The 17,400-nt window shown below is 39.9% G+C and overlaps 1 long non-coding RNA gene across 1 annotated transcript; it reads left to right on the top strand.

Moving 5' to 3' along the window:
- The first annotated feature begins 10,210 nt into the window (after window positions 1-10,210).
- LOC140037025 (uncharacterized) lies at window positions 10,211-13,009 on the top strand. Its single transcript, XR_011840858.1, has 2 exons — window positions 10,211-10,589; window positions 12,835-13,009. It is a non-coding gene; the product is annotated as an uncharacterized lncRNA (long non-coding RNA).
- Window positions 13,010-17,400: the final 4,391 nt, after the last annotated feature.

Here is a 17,400-nt window from a genome sequence, read left to right on the forward strand (position 1 = left end):
GAGGGAGAGAGAACAATTCATGTTTTTCCTTTTAGTACTTTGATTTTAGAGTTTTTTTTTAATTTATTTAGTAACTTTGATCTTAGAGTTGTTAATGTATCAATACTGAGATACATTATAGAGCATAGGAAATTAAGAAAAACCCAAGAAAGAGCACTACATGATTTAAAATCACAGCCAGAAAAAGTTGTTGATATTAGCAACAATTTGAATTAACAAACATAAAAGCCACCAAAAGAAAAAGGAAACATCAACAAAACCTAGTTCATAAAACCAAATTATTTGTGGAAAACCAAAGACAGGGAGCAAGAAAGACGAGGTCTACCTTTGATTTAAACTACATGCCTAAACATTGAGCCTTTGTTCCTGATGCCAAGCAAGATGGAACTCGATTTTGTTAGCCAAAACAATAAAAAGATAACAAAACTTATTTTCAAAGTTAAAAACTCATTTTTTATGCTTCAGAAGAGGAGAACCAAATAAGTAATGGGTCATATAGAAATAGGAAATGTATCAATTTTTTTCCGATAAATTTAGACACAAATATCCCAGGTTGAAAAAAGACAGACACTTATAAGTCATGGTCCAGAGTAATTCAATAATCTTTGCAAAAGGAAATATATAAACGTCAACTGCTTAAATCTTCATTAGATTCCTTGATGGCCTCTATTACTCCCAAAAGAAAAAGAATCGAGATTAACATAATTACCATGAAAAAGCTATCTCTTAAAATCGAAAACAGAAAGTACTCTTAAGCAAGACTATCACCTTAGACAAAAAGAATGGAAAAATAATGCAATAGCATAGATTAAAGAGATACCTCAAATGCTGTAACTAAAAGTTGGCAGCACCTCATTTCTGCAGGGATAGTCAAAATGGCCTATAGTTCAAGTACGAAGTTTATGAAGATATGAACTACTAAATCATCATGATAAAAAACTACTAAAGTGAAGAAATAAACAAATTTGCAAGCATTTCAACAAAAACAAATGTCATTCTTTTAGTTGTCGATAGCTTTGTCCATCATGTTCATTTGTTCCTTTGTCTAAAAAAGAACGTCAAAAAAAATTCAAAGTTTCGATAGCTTGTATGAATCAATTGAATTAACACCAAAAGATAGACCTCTTTGGAATTTTCAAAGTACTTCATGCACAATACGGATGGGAAAAAAAACTGTCGAGACTTATCAACATCAATTAACTTTGATGTTGGCTTAGAGTTGCGACCGAGAGAGTGAGGAGGAGAGGGCAGACAGTAGCTAGCTGCATTCTTCCAGCTTGGGACCGTAGAACCTTGAGTCTGGTGCAGCTTTGGAAACTGAAGCAGGAACCAAACGTGCAGCCTGCAATTCTTTTTCAAACTTTAAAGGGGAGGAGACGAAGACCATCTCCGGCAACAACAACCTCCATCTCCGGCGAAGGGACTGATCCAAGGACACTGACAGTGGAAAGAAAGGAGAGATCACCAACGAATACCTCCATCTCTGGTGACGGCAACAGCTACGTGACTCAGATCCACCGGAGGAGTCGGGACCTGTACGCCTAAGAGGAAAAGATTACAGTTCTAATCCATCTGGGATCAAACAACTTGGTTCAGACATTCAAAAGTAGCCTTGAAGAAATTGCCAAGGGTCTTGGTAGATACATTGGAAGAGATTCTGCAAAGGATGTTGCCAAAGAAGTGAAGAAAGGTTCGGCAAGGGAAACAACAAAACCAGAAGCGATTCAAAGGAATAATGATTTAGCGCCATTATCCAACAATGTGATAGAGGTGACGGCAAACAAGCTTCGAGATCAAAGGAAGAACAAGAAGCAAAATTCTGCGACATACGGTATAGATCGTATACCACAGGACATGCTGATTGCCATTTTGTCTTGTCGGGTACCAAGGAAGCAATAAGGACCAGTGTTGATAATATCATCTTTTTTATTAGACCAAAAGGAACCGAAAGCAGCCTTAGTTGTGGGTCTCAACAATTAAAGGGATCCAATAAAGTATATTTTGACCAAGCTCCAACCCATGGCTGCCCTTCATCCCATCCCTCTCTCTCCAAGCTGTCATTTGCCGATGTCATCAAATGCTCCCCCAACAACCAACATTCCAATGTTCCCCTCAAACAGCGAGGAACTTACAGAGGGGAGCCGGCGGTTTCCTTCACAGTCGACGAAATCCAAATGTTGGCAGAACCACTCAGATTTGCTTTGGTGGGTAAATTCTCCAAGGGGCGACCGTCCATGGAGGTTTTGCGCAGAGACTTTACTGCAGTGGGTTTCAAGGGACCTGTCTCTCTAGGTTTACTGGACCCTCGCCACATCCTCATCCGTTTTGACTTGGAACAAGACTTCCATCGTTGCTGGCTCAGACGTTTCTGGTCGTTCCAGGGTTTTGGCATGCGAGTCCTCAAATGGTCTCCATCCTTCTCAGTAGAGAGAGAATCATCCATAGTTCCAGTGTGGTTGCGCCTACCGAACCTTCCAGTTCACCTTTTTAGCAAAGGACCTCTTTTCTCTATTGCAAAACTCTTTGGCGAACCACTCAAACTGGACGCCTCCACTGCTTTGTTGTCTCGGCCTAGTGTCGCACACATCTGTGTTGATATTGATCTTCTCAATAACTTTTCTCACCGCATCTAGATACAGAACGGCACAGATGGTTTTTGGCAACATGTGGAGTATGAAAATCTGCCGAATTATTGCACCTGTTGGTATAAACTTGGTCACCCAATGGTAGCGTGCAAGGTCAATGCCTCTAAGGGAGAATTGGAGCACCAGGCCGGACACCCAATATCTGCTCAAGCACCTGCGCAACACCAAATCTGGATCCCCAAGGCCACCCAGCCGCGTGATCCAAGCCATTTTCCAGGAGTGGCAATGCCTCAACAGCCCAAGGCGTTTAGCAGCGAAAGAGAACAGCACTCTGATGCTCTTAATAAGCAAACGGCAAATCCAGTGCCTACCCTTGCGGCCCACGATGCTCAACCTGAGGCACAACATCTTACTCCATTGCAGCTAGAGGATCGCCCATCAATCCAGGAAGGGAACAAAAATCATCAGAAATGTGATGGGCAGGAAGGGTCGCATAGGGGGAATTCTAGGGGGTACGCACAGGCTTTGGAGAAGTTAGATGGTTCTCCTACGGATAACCCTCACCTCCCACAGGAGGTGGTTCCACCTTTAACACAGCAGAGGGTCGTTGCTGAAACCTCTCAGCAGCCAATAGAGGTAGCAACTCAGGATGTAGCCGCTGGCAGCCCTGCCCAGAGCTCGACACCATTACCTGAGATTCATTGCCAGCAAGCGGGAAAACAACTTACCGAGATTCACTTGGGCGATGATCATGATGCAAACATAGCGGCAACAAGGATGGTGGCGGCGAGGGAGGAGGAGGTGGTAGAAAGGATGATTGAGGTTGTGGCAGCGGATGTGTCATTTTCTCCGCAAGGACAACTGGCAGGCCAACAGTTGGGCTCGGAGAAGGCATCGGCATTGCTTGTATCACCTCCTCTAGATATGGTGGAGGTGTCAAGCAGTAGGGAGAAAAGTGTTTTATCAGGAGCCTGTGAGGGACCTGCCGATGAATTGGCGGAAGCCAATCTTTCTGCAATGGTGACGTTGGTGGATGAGGCAATTAATAGAGCTGCTGACAGTGTCATACAGGACACTGCTGAGCGTGTCTTGGCGGAGGAAATGGAGGCAGTGGAACAAAGCGAACAACAAAGGGGTAATGATAGGGTTGGGCCTCTCAAGCAGCCATTGATAGTAGCTACGGATAGGTCGTATGACCAGGGGGATGACGATGGGGTTGACGGGAGGTCCATTGATCTAATCCAAGCTGCGGGTAACTTGTTGCCAAGGATGGTTATAGTGCCAGAGCCCAGCCCGGCGTCTATATTTGTGGAGCTGAACATTGAACACCCCGGCGAAGCATGGAAGAAGCTCAAAACGTCTAAGGGTTGGGGAGCTCGAGTTCGTATTCCATCAGACAGGCAGTTCAGGTCAGCAACAAATGCTCAAACTTCTTTTCATTATCTCCATCATGATTAATGTCCTTATGTGGAATATTAGTGGGGTTTCTCGAAGACCTAACTTGCGTAGATTGATTAGATTAGTTAGATTGCATGGCATTTCATTTGTGGCTCTCTCGGAACCAAAATTGAGTATTTCTCGAATTGATTACATCCGCATGCTGTTAGCATTTGATTTGGCAGTTGTCAACCAAACGGGGGAACTCTGGTTTTTTTTAATACTCCGTTTGTTTGCTTGATTGTAGGGAATTCTAATCAGCATATCTCATTGTCTGTTCAACACCGGTGGTTACCGGGTCCCTTGATATTTTCATTCGTCCATGCCAAATGTACTATGGAGGAAAGGCGGGAGTTGTGGTCCAGTTTACTTCGGGATAAACCTAGGGCTTCATCTTGGTGCATTGGGGGAGATTTCAATGTTATAACGACCCCCCATGAAAAGGGTGGGGGCCGGCCTTTTGCTATGACTAAAGGTATGGAGTTCTTGTCGTTTATGGAGGAGGTGGAGGTCTTCGATGCTAGTTTCTCGGGACCAAGTTTTACGTGGAGCAATAATAGGAGGGGACAGGTGCGGATATGGAAGCGACTGGACAGAGTAGTAATGAATGAAGAATGTCTGGGTGTAGTCTCGACCATTTCTGTTGTCCACCTTGCCAGGCATCCATCGGATCATTCTCCTCTGAAGATCTCGTTCGGGTCTCGGCTTGACAATAAACCACGGCCATTTAGGTTCTTGAATGTGTGGACAACAAGGCCGGACTTGATGGAGGTTATAAGAGAAGCTTGGAATGGAGACGTCCAAGGCTCTCCCTGCGGATTTTCTGTTCCAAATTGATGGCGATGCAGAGAAGTATTCAGGGATGGAATAGGCAAGTTTTTGGAAATATTTTTTATGCAATCAAGACCGCTGAGGCAGGGCTCCTAAGAGCAGAGGAAGTTGTGGAGAATGATGCCTCTGAGGGGGTGCAGATGGATCTCCAAAGGGCCCAAGCTGAGCTTAGCCGGGCTTTAGCGATGGAAGAGCAGTACTGGCATCGGAAGGCTCGAGTAAAATGGCTCCTTAGTGGGGACCGGAATTCCAAGTACTTTCATGCTGTGGTTAAGCAGCGGCGGGTGCAAGGAATGATACACAGGGTTAAGACGGCCGACGGAGCATGGGTAGAGGACGATGATGCCATAGCATCTGAGGCGGTTACATATCTCTCCACTCTGTTCTCAGGTGAGGCAACGTCTCACTCGGATGGGTTACTCAACTTGATCCCGTCATTGATTACGGAAGAGGACAATTTGGGCTTCGAACAGGTACCGGCCTTGGAGGAAATTAGATGAGTGGTGTTCGCAATAGATGGGGAGAGTGCTGCGAGACCGGATGGCTTCATAGGGAAGTTCTTCACCTTTGCTTGGGACATCATAGCTCAGGATATTCACAAGGTGATAGGAAGTTTCTTTTGTGGGGCGGAGTTGCCTCGGTATGTCACCTCTACGTCCAGAGTACTGATTCCCGAGGTTTCTAATCCCCAAGATTTCTCTAAATTTCGGCCAATCAGTCTGTGCAATTTCTTTAATAAGGTGATTTCAAGGATTCTAGTGGAACGGATCGCTCTGATTCTACCAAGAATCATATCTCCCCAACAAACGGGTTTTATAAAAGGGCGGAGTATCACGAAAAATTATTTGTTGGCTCAGGAGCTGCTCACGGACATAGGTAAGAAGACAAGGGGGGCAATGTAGCATTAAAGTTGGACATGACGAAGGCATATGATCGGATGTCTTGGGTACATATTATTACTGTCTTGAGGAAGTTTGGCTTTGGGGAAAGATTTATTGACATGGTGTGGCGTATGCTGGCAAACGTCTGGTTCTCCGTGATCATCAATGGGGTGTCACATGGGTTTTTTAAGTCTAGTAGGGGCCTCAGACAAGGGGATCCTTTATCCCCTGTCCTGTTTGTTATCGGAGCAAAGATGTTATCAAGGGGTTTGAATAGCCTAGCTCAGCAGAGGGGTTTTGTGGGGTTTCGGGTCCCAATGGGGTGTCCCACTATCACGCACCTAGCCTTTGTAGATGATGTAATAATATTTACAAATGGGGCTACCGCGGGGTTAGCAGGCGTTATGCAAGTACTGGGGGCATACCAGTAGTTCTCGGGGCAACTAGTGAATGCCCAAAAGAGCGGTTATTCAACTCACCTGTCGATGCTACCAGGCCGTAGAAGGGTAATTGAAAGGGGCACGCAATTTACACGTCAGGTTTTTCCTTTTCGGTATCTTGGATTTCCCTTATATATCGGACGGTGCAAGTCAGCATATTTTGGGGATGTAGCTCAGACGCTTTTAAGCAGGATCTCTTCCTGGAAATCTAAGTTCCTTTCCGTAGGGGGAAAACTAACCTTGAGTAGGCATGTGCTGCTGTCTGTACCAGTACACTTGCTATCGGCGGCGGTGTTACCTGCCTCGATATTTAGACTGGTGGAAAAGGTGTGTGCAAACTTTTTATGGAGCGCCTCGGAGAAAGGCACGAGGTATCACTGGATTGGTTGGTCTCAATTATGCTTTCCAGTTGAGGAGGGAGGAGTGGGCCTCAGACGGTTGAGTGATGTTTATGCCGCTTTCTCTTGTAAATTGTGGTGGCAGTTTAGGACTGGGGCGTCGCTCTGGGCGAGTTTTATGCGGGCTAAATATTGTCGAGAACTCCACCCATGTCAGATTGACTTGAATTGCCATGCTTCCGGGACATGGCGGAGAATGTTAAATATTAGTAGACAAGCGGAGCTCGCGATGGTCTGGCGGATTCAGGGAGGTACATGTGACTTTTGGTATGATAATTGGATGGGGAGTGGCGCTTTATTCCTTAAGGCCACGGTGGATACAACCCTATCTTTTAACGACTTCATCGAAAATGGAAGGTGGAGCTCAAATTTACTCGCCCGAGCCCTCCCTCTTGACCTAGTCTCCTCTATCTTATTCCACCCATTTCCTCGTGGTGCGAAATCTGATGAGCCCATATGGAGTTTAACTTCGTCGGGCGAGTTTTCAGTGGCTTCGGCTTTCGAGGAGGTTTGTCTGGCTAGTAGTTCTTCTTTTTTTCACTCTCACCTTTGGCACCCCCGCATCCCGTTGAAAGTATCCTTCTTCATGCTACGGTTAGTGTTGGGGAGGCTGCCTTTCCCTGATATTTTGTGTAGGATAGGGTTTCAGATGATGCTGTCAAAGTGTTTGTGCTGTCCTAAGGGAGCGAACAAAGATGGTGGAACATGCATTTTCCGAGAGGTAGGTCGCTAAGGATGTGTGGAATTATTTTACTAGCATATGCGGTCTCACGCATGGAGGGTCTTCTTTGAGGGCTAAAGTAGTGGCTTGGTGGATGTCGGATTCGAGATCAGCTCACAAGCGGCTCATCTTCACGTTGATGCCAAGTTTCATTTGCTGGCACATTTGGAGGGCAAGGAATGCACCTATGTTTGATGGGACCCGGTTGCACCCGACTAATATTTGTCAAGCCGTTGTTTCCGATATAAAGGCAGGGGTGGAGATTCACTTTAGTACGACGCTTGGTTTGCTCTCGTTTCCTCGGCTTTATGAATGGTCGGGTCGTCAAGGCAGCAGAATTACTTTTCAGCTAGTGCGGTGGAAGGCAAGGGAGCCAGGCTGTCTGACACTGAATACGGACCGATGTTCCAAGGGTAACCCAGGGTGGAGTGGTGGCGGTGGAGTCTTACGGGACTCGTCAGGAGGGCCTCTATTGGCTTTCTTGACTTTCTTTGGAATAAGGTCGAGTTTACAGGCCGAAGCCCTCGCAATGTTAACCGGCCTTCAGCTGTGTGCGGAGCGAGGGTTTGCCAATGTGAAAATTCAATCCGACTCTCAGGTGTTAGTGGGGATTATTCAATGCCGTTTTAGGTGCCCGTGGCAGATCCCGAATGAAATAGGGCAAATCTGGGACCTGACAGAGGATGTGGTGAGAGTCTCTCACTGCTTTAGAGAAGCCAATCGTGTGGCGGATATTCTGGCTAGTGTGGGTGTCTCTCACCCGCAACAGGTTTGTGTTTCCTATAACGACATAAGCGTGTTTCCAAAGTTAGCAAAAGGGGAGATCCGATTAGATAAATTAGGCATGTCATCTATTAGGAGGATAAGAGGGGATGTGGTATAAGTAGTGCGTGTTGGGGACACTCTGTAATTTTGGTTTGGTTTTGGTTTTTTAAAAAAATGGAATTCAAAAAAAAAAAAAAGAACATGTTTCTTAATTTCATACTTTTCGAATATGATGATTTGGCTTGAGGGTCCAAAAGTTGAAAACCAAAGTCAGAATCTAAACAAGTCAAATTCTTGGATGGCTACAAGATTTGATGATGTTAATCAATTATATTTTTGAATAATGGAAATAAAGAGGAGATTTTCAAGATAAAAAGAAACATTGTAGAAGAGGAATTAAACTTAACCTTAAATTTGACAAAAACATGTAAAGCACATTAATAACAATTTAAGAGAAAATATGGAAGACGAGCATTATTACTGAAAAAATGTTGTAGAAAAATTGCAGATAAAAAAGAGAATCCTAAAATACATAGTAGGCTTTCCATGATCGTCCCTTGGCAATTAGGGCTTAGTGAAGTACTTGTAAACCTTCCAGTTCTTCTTATTTCACCTTTATGCCATCTCCATCTTTTTGTTACTTACAAAGCCCCCTCTTATACATCTAACTGCAAATTGTAATGCTTGTTTTGTATCAACTTTCTTCTTCAATTCAATAATATGCATACGCAGTTTTCTAGACCTACCAAAAGATGAACTACTACACCAATATAAAGAATAAAAGAGACTTACAAATTTGCTGACAATTGTTTCTTTGGCAGCCTCAGTCTTCTATCTGTATGAAGCAAATGGGAAACAAATATAAAATTCAGTAAAATGGGAAACAAATATAAAATTCAGAATTTACTGATATGGATTTTGTAGGTAGAGTTTATCCAAAATTCTTTAGATTTTTCATATACCAATAGTCCAAAAGAAAATCAAAAGCCTTTTGCAGTTAAAGTGTCAAATTGATCGCATATTTGTGAATAAGCAAAAGTAATCTAGAACCCAAAAAAAAAGTAAACAGAAAAATAGAGAACGACAAAGAAGACATTTCAAGATGAAGAATAAGAGAAGCAAAGTCTGAAAAGAGAGGAAACAAGGAATATTAGTCTTTAAAAAGTATCGCAATAGCTAACCGCTTTATCACATTTTGGTTGGAATCTAAATTTTGCCTCCAAATATAAAGTTGATTTAAAGAACAAGTTAATATTTACACACAACATTACTAATCAAATGATTTTACAATTACTGATCAAATGATAATGTGAGAACCTGAGAAAATTATGTGTACACCCTAAAATTATTTTATTTTATTTACTTTGATATTAGAAATATTACATATAACGAATAAATGGTTAAATTAAATGTATAATTGAATTCCTATAAAATTGAGAATTTAGGAAATATTCTAGAATGGTACACAAAAATTTTACGAATTAAATAAATATATGACGTGCATATCGTAAATTGTGATTAATTGCGAATGTTACTAGACACGTAATATACACTAGAAATTTAACAAGTACATGTCGAATGAGGTTTTCTTAAAGCTAAATGTGTCAAAATCAACGTAAGAAAGTTATCCACGAAAATACAAACGAAGCTAGGAGTCCATGCATGAAATCATAAAATTTTAAACTAACTACCATGCGACTTAAGGAAGAAATTGGAAAGGAACTAAGTAAGGTGTATTATTTGGTAAAAAGTTAAGCGGTGAAGTCTGGAAGGTAGCTGAGAATTGGGGCGGTGATTGAAGAAAGGAAACAGCTCCCAAAGCTGCTAAGCCTAACGGTGGAATGAGGAAGTAAATAAGAGTTGGTTTGGGGCGGTGGAACAAGTGCTGAGTCAGGAGTAACCGAAAGCAAGAAGAGTTGCGTGGCATTGCGGTTCCTTGTTTCGTTCGAGTGATATAAACAATCGAGGGGAAAAGAAGAGAACTACCTGTTCACTTTGGGCGGTGGCTGAGAGCAAAGAAAACTCCAACTACTCTTCTTACCAAACTAACCTTAAAATCCTAGACTAATTACCATGCGGCCATCACACAAACTATCTGAATTTAGAAACCACCGAGAGAAAAGACCGCATTTCATTGAACCGAATGCAAGTCTGTTGGATTAAGCGGTGGAGGTAGAAACTAGTGAGCTTGGTCGGTGAATTGAGACAGCTGCCAGGAGGAAATGTATCGCCAAATTGCTGAATAAGCCACGACCGGAAGAGAGCAGCTTAAAAAGGAACCAAAAAAAAAAATACTGACGGGCTGAGAGTAGAAACAAAGCTGTCTTCTTTCTTGCTTCCTTCCTAAAACCAACTCGAGTGAGTGAGACAGAGTGTGAGGAAAAGAAAGTGCAAGCTTCACCATTAGCTAACCATACGAACGGAAACAAAAGTGAGAACGAAGAGGAGTCTGGTGCAGTTTGGGAACTGAAGCAGGAGAAGTTGGAATAGCTACTGGTTTCGTCTGCAATTTTTAGAACTTAAGACTAGAGGTAAGTTCGTGAATAACATTTGTATAAACTGAGTATATGTTTAACCTGTAAGTTGAGCTTCAACTGAGGGAAATTTCTGATCTAAAGCTCGAGTAATTCTGGACTGATGCAGGCCGTAAGAACTTTGAACTAAATTCTGATAAGAAAATACATGGAGATGGTTAGTTCTGATTTCTGATATTAGGTAATGTTTAGCTATAGAAACTTGTAAAAGTTAGTTTAATTAGTTAAACATGAGCTTCATACGTTGAGTTTAGCTACGAAATCAGTTCTGGTTCAAGAAAACGTTAAGCATCAGAAAATGTTATGCCGAAATGAGCTATGGTTCTGTTAGTTCTTGAATTTAGCCTCACGTTTGTTAAGGATAACCTGTAACTGAAGAGCTATTCCTACATGCTAGCTGTAACCTGAGATTGAAGGGAATCCTAAGGAACTTACAAATGATATCTTGTTGATATACGCGTGCGAAAGCATGCAAATCTGATGCATGCATGGCTGCACCAGATTTGCAGCTAGCTACAGAAACGTAACCGAACTCAGTTTTTTTTCTCCTTTGAATCCTGGTCATGAACGACCTTGTTTAGCTTAGGATAACCCGCAACAAACAAGGTTAAAGCAAGTAGAAAACAGAAGTGAACAATGGACGACTCTTGACTGCACAAAAAGACCTCATTGCTCCTGACCTGTTTTCAAGTGGTTCTGGTCGTCCACTTTTGACCCTGAAAACGTGAGAACTGGGTGTCTATGTTTTCGTAAGAAATGTAGGTTTATGTTTTAGCTTCGAAACGCTATAAAATTCGCCTCAATCTGATAAGCGTGGCTCGAATTATGATCAAAACACCCGAGGATGGCAAAGCTGTCTTTCCTTTTGTTCCCGAATGCACTTTGCTAAGATGCTAACCGTGAGGAACCAACTTTTAACCAGCATTTCCTCTAATTTCCAACTTTGTAAGCTTTCATAAATGATAGCTACGGTTACTCTGAAATTCAATGGCTATATATAGCTCCACAAGTAGAGTTAAATTAAAGTAAATGAGAGGAAAACTCATGATGATTATGTACCTAAATTGGCTTCTAATTACTTAATATTGTCTTCACATATATTTTAAAGACTATAAAATTTGAGGGACTGGTGTAGTGGAATAAAATTTAATTTACAAATAACCTAGAGTTTAATTAATTAAAAAGGAGACCAAGGGAGTACTCCTAAGCCATAATCTTAGAATCTTGAGTGGAAAGTGATTTACTACTAAAATAAATATTTTATAAATTATTAGCTTGAAGAGTACGTATGTTCTTGATTTAAAATAATAAAGTTAATAAGTCTCGAAATAAATTGGGGAATAAATATGTATTTCCAGGTCAAACTTGATTTTAATAGTTTAAATAATAAAGTAAGAATGATAAGTGATCACTTACGAATTATAAATTTACCATTGAAATTATTAATTTGCCCAGAAAGTAGCTGTGAGTCAGGAAACAAACTCGAGGCTCGAGAGTAATTTACTTGGATAATTGGTGAGTGTTTTCGAATTTATGTGTTTAATTGTTTATGTGTACTTGAGTGAAATTATGTGACAAATGTACGTATTATGAAATATTGCTAAGTGATCCATTGCAAAGTGTATCTCAATTGTCCCTCGCATTCTAAGTCGGGAGTGTATTTTATCGCACTCGATTTAGTTGAGATTGAAGGTTGATAATTGATCAAGTGATATTGTAAGTGTGCATGACTGTAAGCTGTGTGTGTACTTTATCACACTAGCTGAATTGGGCCCCAAAATCCTCTGTTCAACGGACTATTCGAGCCAGCAAAGGGCTTGATCGGGTAGGACAGTAGCTTTGGGTAAATGTTTCTGTATACTCGAGTATTACCACGAGGTTGGGAGATCATTGCACTGATTACTGAATATAGGGGATTGTTTATTGTTTTGGAGGACATAAGGAGGTGAATTGGGAGAAAGTACAGTGATATTGAAATGAATGTACAGTGATATTGAAATGAGTGTCTCTTGACACTGAAATGAATGCTCAATGACATTGAAGTGGCTCTAATGCGAGCACCGTATCCTTTTAAAAGTGATTGTTCAGTGAAGTGTTTCCTCAATTGCTTAATGAAAGTGATTGTACAGTGAAATGTGCACTACTTGCTTAATTGTATTGATTTAAGTGTTTATTAAATGTTATTTGCTCGGCAAATCTCACTGAGCTTTAGCTCAGTCCTTTAGTTTTGTTTTCCTTACAGGAGTTGGTGGTCTGGAAACGAACGAGAGATCTTAGGAAGTTAACGTGAAGACTTTTGTGATTGTAAATCCTTTAGTTTCATATTATAGTTGAAACTTTTGTATTGATCTTAGTGTTGTAAAAGATTTGAGAGTTTGGTTTTGATTTATCAAATGTTATCTCTGAAATTAATGTAAGTGAGTGAGCCCTGGCGAGAGCCAGGCAGGCGATCTGCTAACTTTTAAGGTATACCCTAGGAGAAGGTGGGGTCGTCACAGATAATACAGAGAATGAAGAGAAAAACCATAAAATAGAGAACAGTACCATGAGAAATTTTAAAGGCTTTGACACATAATAGCGTCCATTTTTTTCTTTTGTAACACAACAACAGAAGAAATGAGATCAGAAGCATATAAAGGTTCACTTTTTTTTTTAATTTTTATTGCAAGTGAAGACCATGAGAAGAGGAAAAGGAAATTCATGCAGAGAAGTGGAAAGTCTTTGGCTAAAAACCAAGAAACGGAGTTACAGGGAGTGATTTGTTATCCAATTTTAGCTACTACATATATGGCTTTTACATTTTATCAAAAATTTGATAGATTAGATGTGATTGTATCATTATAGTACTTTGGAACAACAAAAAAGAAAAAAAAAGGAAAATAAGTAACCCCATGTACAAAAGACACAAAAGGTATAGACCCATAAAATACACAAATGAGTCCAACATCTAGCATTTTATCAATTTCCAATTGAAAACATGTCAAAAAACTAATCTTTTCAAGGCATAAGCAGGAGAATAAACACTTCATGATAATCAAGATTAAAACTTACATCTAATAGGCCATAAACATAAATAAATAAATAAATAATTCCAAAGTAACTTCTTTTGCAGAGGAAAAAATTATCATTTGTAATAATATACATGTGAATTAGAGAGGACTCCACTCAAAATATTAACCAATTTATGCAAAAAAAAAAAAATCTGTAATAGTATCAATCCATACTATCATATTAATTTTTTCAGAGAATTGAAAAAAATTCCAAATTTTGTATCTACAATACAACCAAAATACACAAATTATACAATCAAATCTAGATAAAAAAAACTTTTAAATGCCTCAAAGAAAATTTAATCAAATTTGTTAGAAGCACTTTGATGTTCTTTAGTCATGGGAAGAAAAGCTAAAAATTAGGCAAAAGCAGTAAAATGTAAAAATAACCTTATTTCTAGAAAATAACCATACATAACCGCCTTCAAAAGGGGAAAAAAGAACTCAAAATAGCATGAGGATAGTGGAAAAAATCTCCAAAATTTGTACTTGCATCAAAATAATACAAAAGGGAAAAAAATTAGATAAAGAGAAACCCTAGAGAAAAAGGAAGAAGAGATTTTGAAGCAAAAAATGTAAGGACTCATGTTTTTATTATTAATTTAGTCATTTTTATAATTAATTGCCCTGGTGTTATTTAATTATATTAGTATTGCATGAATTCCCCTTGAATTTCACTTTATCGCGTTCGCGTCGAAAGTTTTTCGAAAGTCGCGCCGGTACGACTAATTGGAGATTTGAGGATTTAATACTAGGCTCGTAAGTATGAGTAATTACAGTGTTAGAGGAATTACCTTGGAAGAACTCTTGCTTACAACTAGGGTTTAGTTGCTTTGGAAGGTAACCCCTTCACCTCTTTTAATCTTTCAATTTATACAAAGTTTAGTGGATGGATTACATGGGTTTGAAACCTTAATCAAGTTTCTAGGCTAGTGGACTTGAGGAAGCTTTTATCTTACTTTATATTCTAAGCTAGTGGCCTTGAGGTGACCTATGAGGTAGCTGACTTGAGGATATTGCTTGATTGTTGTTATTTATGTGAATTATAGTTTGATATTGGTTGGATAGTGGAGAGAAATTTGGAAGAAACCGTGAGAGTGAGCTGGCCGAAATTTCAGTTTTGTTGTCCTGCTTTGAACTCAAAATTTTGTTGCTTATTTGGTTGCTAAACTGATTGATATATGTTGTATTATGTGTGTAGAAAGTGTCTTTCGAAAATCATCTCAAATGGTTATATAAAACTTGAGTTTTGGAGAAAGTTCGAAATCTGGAAAATGGTTACCAGGGTAGCCGGACAGGGGTACTTTGTCTGAACATAACACTTTGTACAAAAGTCGAAATTGAGTGCCATTTGCGGCATTCGAAACTAGCCATTCAGAGCTTTCAAACGGTAAAGAATCCCCTGCTAGTTCGTTTTGAGTAAACCATAGCGAATCGGCAAATTGGACTGACCTGTTTTGCCTGTCTGTCCGAGAGAAACTGGGAAGCTGCATTTTATGGCTCGATTTTGTCTCACTTGTAAAAAGATTTTTAAAAAGATGTCTACTGATGAATTGTAGCATTTTGAACCTAGTTTCTAACTAAACCATTCTCAATTTGGACTTGTGTAGATTTAGATATGGTCTAATTTCAAAACTGCGTCAAAGCTGGAAACTGGAAATTTTCTGAACAGGTTGCGAAAATCAGCCAACTTTAAACTATTGTATCTTGTTGCTCAAAACTCCGAATTTAGTTCTGCTTGTTGTGTTTGAAACTTGATTTGGAACTCTTGCTGTGTTATAAATTTCAAAGGCTGATTCACTTTCTGTGAATTTTACCGAATTTCCAAACATTGCTGAAAAACCAAGACTGGTTCTGTCCTGTCTTCATGAAACAGCAACTTTGAGCTGAAATTCGAATGGTTTCTGGTTAGAATCTTGGAAAAGTGTCTTCAGCGAAGTTTTAGTAATTTGAATCTAGTTTCCAACGGTATAATTTTTCCATTTTTGGACCTTCCAAACTCAAGATACAATTTTCCTAGTACGGTCGCGCAAAGATGGAAAATTTCTGACTTCTTAAGAAGTGCACTTTAATAAACTTCCAACTTCCTTTTGGGATTGATGGTTCGTTTTAAATTCAATTTCATGAATGACACGAGTTCACTTGAGACTTTAAATTCTCATTTTTTAATCTCGATTTTTGAGGAATTATTGTCTTAAATTTTAAGCGAGTGCACTTTCTTCCTTGAATGTTAAGTGGTCGTGAGTATATGTGAGTGATGGTTGGTCATTGTTTCTTCAGGTGCTCAAGAGGGTTTCGAAAGGAATCCCGATGTGGACAACTGAAGGGCTTTGTTTACTCACTTACTTTTGAATTGGTGAGTGTCAAATGCATGAATTTTTGCTAAATACTTGAATTGTTTCTTGCTCATTACGTGCTTTGGAATTGTCGAGACGAATGTGTACTTTATCGCACTCGTTCTCTTTTACTTAAATTGATAATCGAATTGTGTAAAGTGAATTGATAATCGAATTGTGTGAAGTGTAATTGTACATCTAGGGGCGCCCAAAACTCATTGGCTAACCTTGTGACTTGAGCCGACATGGGCTTGGTCGAGAAGCCTGGTAAACCATGAGAAAATCATAATATTGATCTTTTGAGATCTTGCTTGGCATACCCGAATAGTATTGCCCTCCCAGTGAGTGTTTGGTTACGGATCCAAGAGGGAGAAATGAAGGATGGGGGAAGTAAGTGGAGTTCTACGGACTTGATACCTACCCGGTTGACGGAGTGTCATCACGTGGAGGTATTGGATCGAGTCTCTGCAAAGCAAGTGGAATCTAGCTCCTAAGAGCTCCTGTATCCTTATTGAGTGTGCTTTATTGTTAATTATGAATTACTTGAACTTTCTAGCTATATTTCTTGTACAAGTGTTATTCTTACTTGAACTATGTGTTTGCATGTTTTTCTTGGCCTCGTTGAGCGTTAGCTCACCCCATTAGTTTGTTTTTGTTAACAAGAGCTCGGAATGAAAAGAATTTTGGAGAAGCCGACTTGGTTACACTTTTGATTAGAATTTTGGATGTAATTGATTAGTTGACCTTTTGATGATTGTATTTTTGGGGAAAGTTGATATACCTTTTGGTAACTTGTGATGTAAGATTTGAATGTTTATTCAAGGAAGCAGACTTTCTTTGTATCTACTTTTATTATTTTGGTTGTTTACCCTTAAGTTTAAATTTGTCTCGTATTGAGCCCAGGCGAGAGCTAAGCAGGCGGCCCGCCGATACCCTAGGGTTCACCCTAAGGAAAAATGGGGTTGTCACAAAAAATTCCCAACCATATTGTTGATTTTGTTGTCAATCAGAAAGAATTGAAAAGAGGTGAGGAACAGGTACAAGAAAAGGAAAACGAGAAAGAAAAAAGGGCTTAGAGACAGACACTGAAATGAAAGAAAGGAGAAGTGGTATTCTTTTGATGTTTCTCGAGTCTTGCACCTCACCTAATCAGAAGGGGGTTTAAAAATAAAAAAAGAGACAAGCACATGGAAATGGAAGACTACAAAAATGCTGGCAAACCTCTCCAAGTATCTTTGTCAACTTGATTGATAAGGATTTATGCTAGGAATAGTATTTTGACTCTAGTTTTAAACAAAATAAATAGCACTTTGATTTCTTTTCATTGACCTATGATTTCCTAAAATTCATTGACTCATCTTGCTACAAAATTTTTCAGAAAGCATTCCCTTTTTGAAACCACCTTCTTCTTTAAACCTTTAA

Source organism: Coffea arabica, chromosome 2e, assembly GCF_036785885.1.
Source record: "Coffea arabica cultivar ET-39 chromosome 2e, Coffea Arabica ET-39 HiFi, whole genome shotgun sequence".
Lineage (NCBI taxonomy): Eukaryota > Viridiplantae > Streptophyta > Magnoliopsida > Gentianales > Rubiaceae > Coffea > Coffea arabica.